Source organism: Chrysochloris asiatica, unplaced genomic scaffold, assembly GCF_000296735.1.
Source record: "Chrysochloris asiatica unplaced genomic scaffold, ChrAsi1.0 scaffold00015, whole genome shotgun sequence".
Lineage (NCBI taxonomy): Eukaryota > Metazoa > Chordata > Mammalia > Afrosoricida > Chrysochloridae > Chrysochloris > Chrysochloris asiatica.
The window spans coordinates 4,186,893-4,200,092 of NW_006408533.1; the positions used below are offsets into that span (position 1 = coordinate 4,186,893).

The window sequence follows — 13,200 nt, forward strand, 5'->3', positions numbered from 1 at the left end:
AATCTGCATTTAAATTGCTTAATGGGGGGGTGGGGTGGTAATAAAGTGCTTAAAACAATAAGAGCAAGCTCGAGCTCAGTCCAATATTTTTGTGCCGAATATTCCTATGGATTGGAAACATTAATGATGGCCTCCAAGGGTGCAGAGACAGCTGCCTCCAAAGGATGCCTTTGGCAAATTTCCTAATGAAATTGTGAATAACTGACTAACCTTGAGAGTTCAAAAAAGGGCAAAAGGAAAAACACAGATACAAGGTGGTCTGCATTACCTGGCTCTCTTGTTGGTACATTTTGTCAGAAAAAGCAAAATAATTTGTTTCTTTCCAAACTCCCATTTTAAGTCTGCAGGAGGATAGGGAGGCATTATTTTTCTCATAGATCTATTTCTGCCTTCTTTCTCTATTTCTCTGTTCTGAACATAATATCCACTCCTACAATTCCAGTCATACTCTTCATTTTATATTTTTATATGGACCCTTTGTCATTATGCCTGTACTTTTCCAGATCTGTGAGTATAATTCCCTCTGGCATACTTTATACATTGTTCTTCAGCCATCACAGGTGTACACTCAAACCTCCAGCCATTTAATAAGTATAACAGAAATAGCTTGATTATTTACAGATATAACAAGTATCTAATGTGACGCTGCAGGTTAGTGTGCTGGACTGCAAATTCAGTTTAAACTGCAAGGTTGGTGGTTCAAACTCACTAGCCACTCCTCGGACACCCTATATAGGGTCACTATGGATCGGAATCAACTCTATGACACTTAACACCAACAACAATAAATGTGGTGCTGAGGATAAATAACTGGGCCAAGATTGGTTTGAACCATAAGGCTGGCGGTTCAAACCCAACAGCCACTCCTCAGAAACCCTCTACAAGGTCGCTAATAAGTAGGAATTGACTCACCAGCAAGGCAATATGGTGGCTCTATATGATAAGCACTTGACTGCAAACCACAAGATTGGCAGTTCAAGCCCACCAGTCACTCATCAGGAAAAGATGAGGCATTCTGCTCCCACAAAGAATTCCAACCTCAGAAACTCTATATAAGGTCTCTATGAGTTATAACCAACAAAATGGCACTTAAAAACATCATTCTATATAGCAAGGGCGTCTGCTGGTGCTGTGGGGTAACCATTGGCCTGCTAACTGTAAGGTCGGTGGCTCAAACCAACCAGCTCTTCCATGATAGAAAGATGGGGTGTATCTGCTCCATTAAAGATTTACAGTCTCGGGAACTTTCAGCCAAGACTGTGGACTAGACAGGTGCACTACACAGACGCTTTAAAACAAAGATTGTTGTTGTTGTTAAGTGCCATCGAGTCAGTTCCAACTCACAGCGACCCTGTATAGGATTTCCAAGGAGTAACTGGTGAGCTTGAACCCACGACATTGCAGTTCATACCGACTTTGCAGTATACAGCATGACCCTATATAGGATTTCTGAGGTGTGGCTGGTGAGCTTGAACCACCAATCTTGCTATTCAAACTGACTTTGCAGTCCATCGCATTAACCCACAGCACCACACGAGAACTCCAAAGATAAAAAGAGGCAAAATGAACAGACACAAATTAAAATCCTGGAACCCAAAACTTCAGAGGAAAGCCTACAGTAGTAGGCTTGCTGGGAAGAAAAAACAGCAGTGACAGCGAGAGAGGGATACTGACTGATGTGAGAAGCTTTGGCAACAGAAGACAGCCCGGCAGAGCAGATTCACACAGGCAGAGAAAGGTGTGGGTCCATCTTTTTCCCTACGCTCCCAAGGTGACCAGTGTGGACAGTTCCTACCCTCATCCATATCCAGCACAAACTCTGCTCTCTGGGAGATCTAAGACATGTGCTTGGGAGCCACACCAATGTGAGGAGGGGGCCCAGCTGCAAAACTCTGGTGCCTAGATTCAAGTGGGCTCAGCTCTAGACATACATAACCCGCAGAACCAACAGACCAGCATTTAACCAAGTCACCCTGCCCTCATCTTCCCTGTGGTTCTAACAGACAGTGAAACCAGCTCCATCAAGCGCCTCCACAAAGTATTTCTAGATTGAGTACCCTGAACATAGTAACACCAAGGCCAATAGGAACTCCAGAGCCAGGAATTATAATGTTACATCACTTCCATGCCTACCTAGTGACCTACCTGTCTTATAAGAGCCCCCTCACAAGAGTTGTCTCCTCTCTGGGCCCAATGTTGCACTGGGTTGTTTTTTTTTTTGTTTGGGGGCTTGGTTTTTTTTCCTTTTGTTTTTGTTTATTCTTTCTCCTCTTTCTTCTTTCTCTATTCCCTCGAATTTTAACTTTTACGCTATGCTGTTTTTTTTCCTTCTCTTTCTCATTTCCCCGCTTCATCCCCCCTTTTGATCTTTCTTTACTACACTCTACTCTCTTTCTCTGTTCATCTTCCTTCTCCTATTTGTCTAAGTGCTTTTGTTTTGTTTTAAATTTCCTTTTATTTCCTCTTTTCACTTCTATAGCTCTACTTCCCTGTCTTTTGTCTTTGTAGTTGTTATATTATTTTTGTCTGGTTGCTGCCTGTTTGTTTTTTTAAAAGCTTTTATTGTGTATTGAGTGAGTGACGGACGGTTTACAGAGCAGAGTAGATCATAAGTTTTACGTTCAGCAAATCAATGTAATGATTACAATTCACTCCACGCACTCTTTTGATGCCGGTTTTTATTTTATTCTTCTATTATTTTTTCTATTCGCTAATGGTTCCTTATTTGTTTATTCTGTTTTGTTGTCTTGTGTGTGTATGACATGCGGTTTTCTCATATCCACCTGACAAAAGATACAGTCATACCCTTTGCAACTCCACCCACTGGGCAATAGTCAATACCAGTTCCTATACCACCTGATCAATGATAGGCAGCAACCAAACCCACCCAAAACTGGTGTGCACAAACAGCAAACAAGAATTGAGCACAAGCTTCTATTCTCTAACTATACCCACAAGTGACACGGATGAGAGCTAAATTACACATCAACTTACAATCATCAATTAAACACAACTACACAATATCCTTGAGAAAACAGGAAACTTTAGCTCACACTACTAAACAATGAACAAAATACAAAGCCAGAAAACATTTCTGAGGAAAAACAGGTAATGGAACTAAATGAAAAAATAATTTTAAAAAATACTATTCAAAAGACTGACACAAAGATCAAGGAAAGCAAGAACACAGAAAAAACTTTGGAAGAAATCAGGAAAACACTACAAGAACAAACAAACAAAAAAAATGCACATTTTGAAACAATACAAACCTGCAATTAGAAATTCAGAAGATTAAAACTTAAGGTTTCAAATATAGACAATACATTGAAAGAGACAAAGGAGTAGATTCAAGGCAATGGAAGCCCAAATTAATGACCCTGAAGATAAATCCCTCAAGTATGCTAGAACAATCAGAAAAAATAATGAAAAATACAAAGAAAGCCTAACAATTACATGAGACAATATAAAGAGGAACAACTTAGGGTTGGTTGGAATTCCAAAACAGGAAGATACAATTAAAAGCAATGAGAAAACTGTCTAAGAGTTGTTGTAAGAAAATGTGTCTAGCTAGAAGGTAAACATACAAGAAGCTGAACAAACCCCAAACAGTATAGTTCCCAAAAGACAATAACTAAGACATATCATAATCAAACTTTCCAAAATCGAAGGCAAGGAAAAAATACTGAAAGCAGCTCAGGAAAAACAAAAAGTTACCTACAGAGGTAAATCAATAAGACTAAGCTCTGATTTCTCAGCAGAAACCATGCGATCAAGAAAGCAAAAAAACTGCTAACCAAGAATCATATACACAGCAAAGCTGTCCCTCAAATATGATGGTGAAAATAGGACATTTCCTGATAAAATGAATTATAGGCATTTGTAATTATCAGACCAACTTTACAAAAAATGCTAAAGAATGTCATCTGGACTGAGAATCAACAACAGCAGACAACCTGAGATTACTATACATGACAACACCCAGGAATCAATCCAAATAGATCAGTAAAACAAACTAACAAGACAAAATCAGACCAGAGATATATCAATGTACAATGAAGTCAACTATAAAGCAAAAAAAAAAAGGAAATAGTGTCAATACAAAACTTCCAAATGACAAGGAAATCAACTAGATTTCAAGATAAAACACACTGTATTCCACGGCACATAACCACCATCACCATTAAGTAAGGAAAAAATTAATTAACTACAGGATATTGTTGTTGCTGTTAAGTGCCATCAAGTTGTTTCCAACCCATAGTAACCCTGTATAGGGTTTCCGAGGAGCAGCTGGTGAGCTTGAACCGCCGACCTTGCAGTTCAAACAGCTTTGCAATATGGCGCATTAACCTACAATGCCACACCAGGACTCCTACAGGATAAGTTTCAAGAAATACAATACAATTGCACATCAAAATAAAAAAAGACAAAAATCAGCTAGATTAACACAACAGAAATCAAAAGAAAACCCACCAACAAAATTAACTCAGCATAGAAAATTATGTGAAACAAAGAATCCAGCAGCATCTCAAAAACACAATATGAAAAATGACGGCAATCAACTCATACCTATTGATTATTACACTGACTGTAAATGGATTATATATACCAGTCAAATGCAGTCAAAATATAAACAGAATGGGAAAGAAAACAGGATCCTTCAATATGCTGTCTGTCGAAAGTCATATCAAAATGATGGAGGCAGCCTAAATGCTTAGCAATACAAGAATGGTTACACAAACTTTCATACATATACACAATGGATTACTACAAAAAATTTAATAATGATGATAAATCTGTGAAACATCTCACAACATGGTTAAAACTGGAGGACATTATGCCAACTGAAATTAGTCAATAATAAAAGGGCAAACATTATATGATATCAATGTAAAAAGTTATTTTTAAAAAAAAAGGTTTCTTGATACAAGAAACCATCTATAATGGTTACAAGGGTTAGGGGAAAAGGAAAATTATCATGGGCTAGGAAAGTAGACACATGTTAACATGGGAGAGGTTAGCAGAGATGAAGGTAGCAGAAGGAATATAAGAGTTAAAGTGAATAGAGGTAAATACTGTTAACTGTTGGTACATGGAAGAGATTGCAGCCATATAATGAAGCAAAAAATATGATTTGTTGAATGTAAAACTCATGTGTTCTGTAAACCTTCACTGAATTCAGAAAAAGAAGTTTAAAAAATAAATAAATGTATTTAAAGTATTTTTAATAGCCAAACCAACTTTACAAAAAAAGCTAACAGGTTTCTTAAGATTGAGAACCAGTAACCGCAGACAGCATCCTGAGATTCCCATACATGATGGCACTACCCAGAACTCAATTCAGATACAGAAGGATTTAAAGTAAAATAAATCTATAAGATTACAAAAAAGGAACCAGAGAGGTCAACTTATAATGAAAAGAGGGAATAGTGTAGATTCTCTTTAAAATGGCAAGTAAGTCACATAGATTTCAAGATAAAACAGACTGTTTTAAACTGGAGGAAAAAAAATGGAGACAGCCTAATGTCCACCAATAGAAGGCTTACACAACTTTAGAAAATATTTGTCGTTGTTGTTGTTAAGTGCCATCGAGTAGGTTCCAACCCATAGTAACCCTGTATAGGGTTTCCGAGGAGCGGCTGGTGAGCTTGAACTGCCAACCTTGCAGTTCAAATGGCTTTGCAGTCTGGCGCATTAACCCACAATGCCACACCAGGTAAATATACACAATATACACCAGGTACAAATACATAAATTAGTAAATATACACAACAGAATACTACACAGCGCTACAAAAACAATGAATGTGAGTATATGTGTTTGTATGCTAACATATCTCTTTCAGTAGGATATACTCAATCTCTACATATCTCGACTCAGTCCACTAAATTTTATATACGTTGCTGGTGTTAAGTGCTGTTGACTTAGTTAGTCTATGGTTTCTAAGGCACGGCTGTTGGGTTTGAACTGCTGATCTTGTGTTTGGCAGTCAAGTGTTTATCCTACTGCACTGCACAAGGACCCAATTTTATACATACTGTCCAGCAAATAGGTAACACAATTATTTTTAAATGTCTGAAAGGCAAGGTAAACAAATGGTGGTAACAAAATGTTCTCTATATTGTTAATCTAGACGACTGTAGTCCCATGGGTCAATTCTCTATGAAACAGTGTTACATCATTTGTGAAACTTTCACCAATCCTAAATAGCAGAACTAATCACTTATTCTACTGTATTTCCAATATAATTTAAATACACAGAGGTTTTAAAACGCATGTTAATTTTCCTTTTATTTTGGTTACGAATCGGGCTGCTAACCTAAAGGTCAGCAGTTTGAAACTACCAGCAGTTCTGCGGGAGAAAGATGAGGTGTTCTGCTCCCATAAAGATTTATAGCCTCGGAAACCCTGTACAAGGTCACTATGAGTCGGAACCGACTCCATGGTACTAAACAACAACCTTATAAAAATTTGGCAAAAAGGTTTTGTTACACATTTTTAAAGGAATTAAAAGTGATACCTTACTTCAGCTTTTTACTCAACTTTACTACCAACAATCCATCACTTCAACTTACTGACGTCTTAATTTGTACTGAATCTCCTAAAAAACAAACATTTCAAAGGTATTTCACCTAAACTTTTTATTTCTGATTTTAGACCAAAATGTTTTAACTAGACACTTTTTATTGTTGCTGTTGTTCTAGAGAAAGAAAAAAAACTTGGGGACCAAGCTACAGCAGGTGAACAAGGAGAAGAGTCCAAGGTTTCTAACAAAAAAACTTAAGTATGCATGCATACTACTCACTTGACATGGGAACACTGAAATGTATGCTAACAACATTTTTCCTTTACTTTTTCTTAACAGTAAAGAAAATGAAGAGGCAGTGAGTAGAAACAAATTTTGACCATATTGTCCGGAGAGATCTATGGATTACCAAAGAGGTATGTCAAGCGGAAATCAGATTAATGTCTTATACTCAGGTATAGAGATACACATTTGTGAATTATCACTGTATAACTGAAACCTAAAGTCAGGAACGTAGGCACCAGGAATGAACTTGAGATTTCCAAGGAAGAATGAGACAATATTTAAGAACAAAATTCAGCATTTAATGAGCAATTTAAGGATGTTGAATGGAGTAGCTAAAGAGGTAAAAAGAGAACTATGAATATCTCAGAAGACAAAAAGCTCAATGGGAAAATAATCAACATTATCATATTTATGAAATTCTGTCAACAATAAAATTTTAAATATTAGTAAAATGATGCTAATATTAAGGAAAAGTTCTTTCCATAACACTAATGAAAATAGAGACATCTCTCATTTAAAAAAAAAAAAGCAAAATGTAATAAAAACACAACATACAGAACAGTGTATGTGGATAGAAAAGAAAGGAAAATGTGTATTTATATTGTCTTTAGTTGCAGAAAAAGCAGGTGAAAGAGGTAAGGAGTATACTTTCTTAGGGTTTTCTGTCATTCTTGATGTTCTAGCTGTATCAAATTTCTAGCCTAGAAATTATGCTAAAATTTATAAATGCAATGTATCCTGGTAATAATCTCTAAATTGCTATCCACAGCTTTAAGCATATGTTCCTTCACTTCATTTAGATTACAACTGCAAAAATTCAATTCAGTTCTTTCATAAAAAATTTTACTCAATGAAGTATATTAACAGATGTTCTGCCAGTGAAATTATTAAATCTGAAAACTAATATAATTTATATTGAAGACTGTGTATCGATCAGTTCAACATCAAGTGCTTAATTACTCAAAAATATCATTTAGGAAATGAAAAACAGTATATAAACATACTAACTAAATAAATTTTCATGAACAGGTTAGACTTTTATTCTTTGTGGAGAATAAACACTAAATAAAAATTATTATTATGTTTAATAAATTTAAAATTCAGGACTATCTGGCTAAATTAGGGAATTAATTCTATATCCATGCAAATTAAGCAAAAAGCAAAATAAACACTTAGAATCAGCTCTCAGCCTTTTTCTAAGATTAACACATGTACGTATTCAGAATAGGCTGTAGCAGATTTTTTCACTGCAATTTTGTTTGCTAAGGAAGCACTGCAAATCTATTTCTTGGGTGTTTAATCTTTCTCTTATGCAGATCATATAATGTTAGTTTAACATTATATTCAAGGCCCAGAATGAAAATTGTTTCCCAAAGTTATGCTGCTAATTAGCAAAAGAAAATTCTTAAGACTTTTTTTAAGATTATAGTATCAGACCTGTTATTTCTACTATACGGCAAATGCTACTCACTGTCCTTCAATAATCAGTCTCACTTTTCCTTCAAGAGAACTCCCAAATTGAAACTATTCATACAGTCATCCAGGATCAAGGTATTATTTCCCAAGCTTTTAACAATCAAATGTAAAGCTAAAATTCGGGTTAATGGGAAGTAAACAGAAGTGATATGTGTACGACTGGGCCATTCCCTTAAAAACACGCAAAATGCCTCTACTTCTGGTCTTTCCCCTTTACATTACTAAGATGGTGGACTTGGTGGTGACAGATCTTCAACCATGCAAACGATACAGCAAGTAAACAAGACAGGCAACTGGGTAGTCATCACCACAGAGTCCCATATCAACCCTATACTGCATAGACTCAGAACAATAATTTATAGATGAACTTCCATTCCATCTAAAGTAACTACTGTTTTAGGTCTTGTTTTAACAACAAAGCCTAAGTCCTAAGCAATATATTACTTCAAAGTGCTCTTCTGTACAAAGCAACAAAATCACCTAAGGAATACATACTAATATTTGAAACCCCAGATTAAAATCACATAGTACCTACTATTTCCAAATCAGTAAACTTAAATCAGAAAAATAAAAAAGAGAAAACCAACAGTGGTAGAGGGGTTTGAGTTACTTAAGGACGTTAAGTCTCTGTTTTCTCATTTCAAACTAAGGACATAAACAGAAACCAAGAACAGAAAATCAGATGAGATGATGTACACTTAACACAGCAACTGGCAAGTAAGTACAAAATGTTAGTTCTCTATCTACACTATTGGCCATCATTGATATGCACCTCTCAAAAAGACTTCTTGTTAACATGAATGATTTTCCATAAAGATTCCTTAAAATTTATGCAGTAAAACTTTTTCAGAGAATTTTCATTATGATACCACTATATCTTCACTACTACTTAAATGCTCTTATACACAATCATGAAATCCAAAACCCATATGCTCTATTCTTCAAATTTCAAGGAAGTATTCTTTAATAATACTTGTATTATGGCCTGCACCAATTTCATGACTCAATTGTTGAAAGGAATCATAATTTGTGATTTTCGTCTACCAAGTCCTAATACAACCGAAATACAATCTTCTGCTTTTTCTGCCTCTACAAATCCATTACAAAGAGTTGCAAGAAAAAAAATCATAGTGATAACAAGTAGTAAATTCAAGTCTCATCTGGTCATTCAAAGCTGTTTAGCAATTCCTTTGTTTATCCCTTGATATCCTTGCATGTTCTTCAGGCAACTCAAACCTAATATATCCAAAACTAAACTGATCACTGTACCTTCTAAATTTTTTTCAATGTTAGTGGATGTCAACACAATCAGCAATCTTCCAAACTCTTTCCAATGACACTGAAATACTGCTAGTTCCACTTCAAATAACTCCTGAATCTGGTTCCTCTTTCCATTTATATTTTCTACTATGCACTACTACCCTCATCATCATTAACAGTTGCTGAAATCCTTCCACATATTGGGCACTGTGGATTATTTCATTTGATCTCATAACATTGTAAGATAAGTCTTATCTTTCTCATTTTGCAAAAAAAAAAAAACAAAAAAAAACTGCTTCATGATAGTCAACTTCAATTTCTGAGATTTTGCATATCCTCAGCGATATTAGATAGTTTATTTGAAAAGCATGGAAAAGTTATCCCTTGTATTTACCTGGGAGGCTCTGAAAATACTATGACATAGCCCCTGCACCCTAGATCAATTTGGTTACTGACATGTTTTATAAGTTCTCCAGAAGACTATGGTGAGCAGCCAACAATTAAATACACTAAACTATATTATCTTGCCAGCTATAAAATGTTTGATACTATAGAAATATTTAACTATATACCTTAAACTGCATGACTACAATATGAACTAAACTAGAAAGTCTACTTTCCCCAAATTTTATCCTAAAGAAAAATTAAACGGAAAACTTTTTTCTTGATTTAAATTGTTTACTCATAATGTCCCCCTAAACCAATAATACAACAAAAAGTTGGTTGAAGAGTATCAGTCATTGGAAAATATGGCCTTGGTGAAGAAGCTGCAGATACAAACTTGCAAAATTAACAACCTATACTCATTGGAAAGGAGCTCTGGTAGCATAGTGGTTACGAGTGGGGCTGTTAACCTAAAGGTCTGCAGTTCAAAACTATTATCACAGGAGAAAGATGAGGCTTTCTGCTTCTGTTAAGATTTACAGCCTTGGAAACCTATGTTGTTGTTGTTAGGTGCTATCAAGTCAGTACCAACTCCTAGCCACCCTAAGCACAAAAGAACGAAACACTGCCTGATCCTGGGCCAACTTCACTATTGTTGCCACACTTGAGTCCATCGATGCTGCCACCTGGCCAATCCATCTCATTGGGGGTCTTCCTCTTTTTCTCTGACCCTCCACCCTACCAAACATGATATCCTTCTCCAGCGACTGGTCCCTCCTGACAACATGTCCCAAGTATGAGAGAAGAAGTTTGGCCATCTTGGCCTCCAAAGAGCACTCTGGCTGCACTTCTTCCAAAATGGATCCGTTTGTTCTTTTGGCAATACAGCACTTTCAATATTCTCCTCCAACACTATAACTCAAATGTGTCAATTCTTCTACGGTCTTCCTTATTTACTGTCCAGCTTTCGCATGCATATGATGTTACTGAAAACACCATGGCTCAGGTCAGGCGTGCCTTAGTCCTCAAGCTGACATCTTTGCTCTTCAACACTTTAAAAAGGTATTGTGCAGCAGATCTGCCAAATGTAATACGTCGTTTGATCTCCTGACTGCTACTTCTGTGTCTGCTGATAGTAGAACCAAGAAGAATGAAGTCCTTGACAACTTCAATCTTTTCTCCATTGATAAGAATGTTGTTTATTGGTCCAGTGGTGAGGATTTTTGTTTTCTTTACATTCAGATGTAATCCATACTGAAGACTGTGCTCTTTGATCTTCATCAGTAAATGTTTTAAGTCCTTTTCAATTTCAACAAGCAAGGTTATATCATTTGCCTATCACAGGTTGTTAGAGTCTTCCTCCAATCCTGATGCCACATTTTTTCCTCATAGAACCCAGCTTCTCAGATTATTTGCTCAGAAAACAACACAAAAGGGTAATCAAAATAAAGCAATGCTGCAAAATTTAGATTCAAGCTCTGTGATGATCTGGCCTGTTCCTAGCTTAATACACAAACTTAAGAACCACTAGGTTAGGCTTCTATTTCTATTCCATCCTAAAAGCAATATGATAAGACAGTATAAAATACAAACTTTCACGAAGGCCTTGTTCCACACCTCATTGCTACCACTCACCTACTACAAGTCCCATGGCAAGTTAATTGACCTAAGACTCAGTTTCCTCAACCACAAAACAGGACTAATTACCTGATAGAGTTCCAAGGTTAAAGTAAATTATTTTAAGGAACGAATACATAACAATCACTTGTCAAGTGTTAGTTCTCTATACTAAGTAGTAGTTATATTTAAGAAGCGACAAAAGTAGTATTCTATGGCTAGCAAAACAGAATTCAATTCTAATACTTAAAGAATCATCTAAGGACAATGGCAGACCAGGTGTTTCACATAACCCTCTACTATGAACAGCAATAAAAGATGGTCAAAGTATTTTTAAAATATGCTTGAAGTTATAGAAGAGCTAACAACATAGTAAAAAGTGATCAGGCCAAGAGCCAAGAAAACAAAGCCAATCTAAAGAGGTAGGCCCAAAGTTGGAGGTACATTTGCTATAGTGTGTTGAAAGCCAGCTTAGAAGTTGAGAAGATGCTATCTATAGGTTGGAAGGGCAAAAAAGTCAAGAGTCAAGGGGCCAACAATAGCAGAAGCCCTGGTAAGACACAGATATAATGATATGCATAACAAACCATGTATTCCAGACTGCATTCATCTGGGAAACAAAGAAAATGTCAATACCTGAAATGCAGTTAAAGTGATCCCAGACTGCTAGTGTCTCCAGTAGCAGAAGGAATAACAATGCTCCCTGAAGGAAGACAATACAAACTTAGGTGGCAAATTATTCCTATAATTACCAAGAATACTTTCTGACTTAACTATTATCAAGATAACCAGATACATGAGAAGGCAATATAATCACAATGTAGAACCAGCAGAAATAAGAAAAAAGTGAAAGACTCAAAACAACTCCAAATATTAGAATTCTCAAATATAAACTTTTAAAATAACAGTGCCTCCCTCTAAAATTTGAAAACAAAAGCAAGTACACCGAACTGTTAATTGTGAAATCCAGGGGGTATCTAAATGGTCTCTGTAACAGCCTTAGAATTTTTCAGTACAATTGAAATTTTTTATAATACAGTATTTTTTAAAAACCACCAATGCTTACTTAGTATGGTCACAATTTCAGCAAAAAGTAGAATTATTTTTATTTCAATTTTGATGTGAAGAACTAAATAGAACTGAATGGCCTAGCAATAGAAATTAAAAGCACAACAGATAGGCATAATATCAAATGAAGCCCATTGAAAAGTCAATTAGAAAACTGAAAGATAGGCCAAGGGAAAATAAATCTAGAATGAGAAAACGTTAGGAAAATCTGGAAGGGGTAAGATATAGTTGTTGTTGTTGTTAAGTGCCACTGAGTCGATTCCAACCCATAGTGACCCTGTAATAGGGTTTCCAACTAGCAGCTGGTAAGCTTGAACCACCAACCTTGTAGTTCAAACAACTTTGCAGTCTGACACATTAGCCCACAGTGCCACACCAGGATTCCAAAGACACAGTAAGACCTAACATATATTTAAGTGGCATCTCAGATAAGAAATAATTATCTGCCTGAAGAGACAAAAGGTCACTCTGTACATAAGAAGTTCCCAAAACTAATAGAGCACATCAAACTTCACATATCAGAAAAGCACAACTATGTATATACCATAGTAAAACTATAGATTGCTGTTGTTAAGTGCCCTCAAGTT

The 13,200-nt window shown here is 36.0% G+C and overlaps 1 protein-coding gene across 3 annotated transcripts in view; it reads right to left on the reverse strand.

Annotated features, from left to right (window-relative positions):
* SS18 (synovial sarcoma translocation, chromosome 18) overlaps window positions 1-13,200 on the reverse strand; it is a 70,220-nt gene that overhangs the window by 36,313 nt on the left and 20,707 nt on the right. The gene's annotated exons all lie outside the window — the stretch shown is intronic.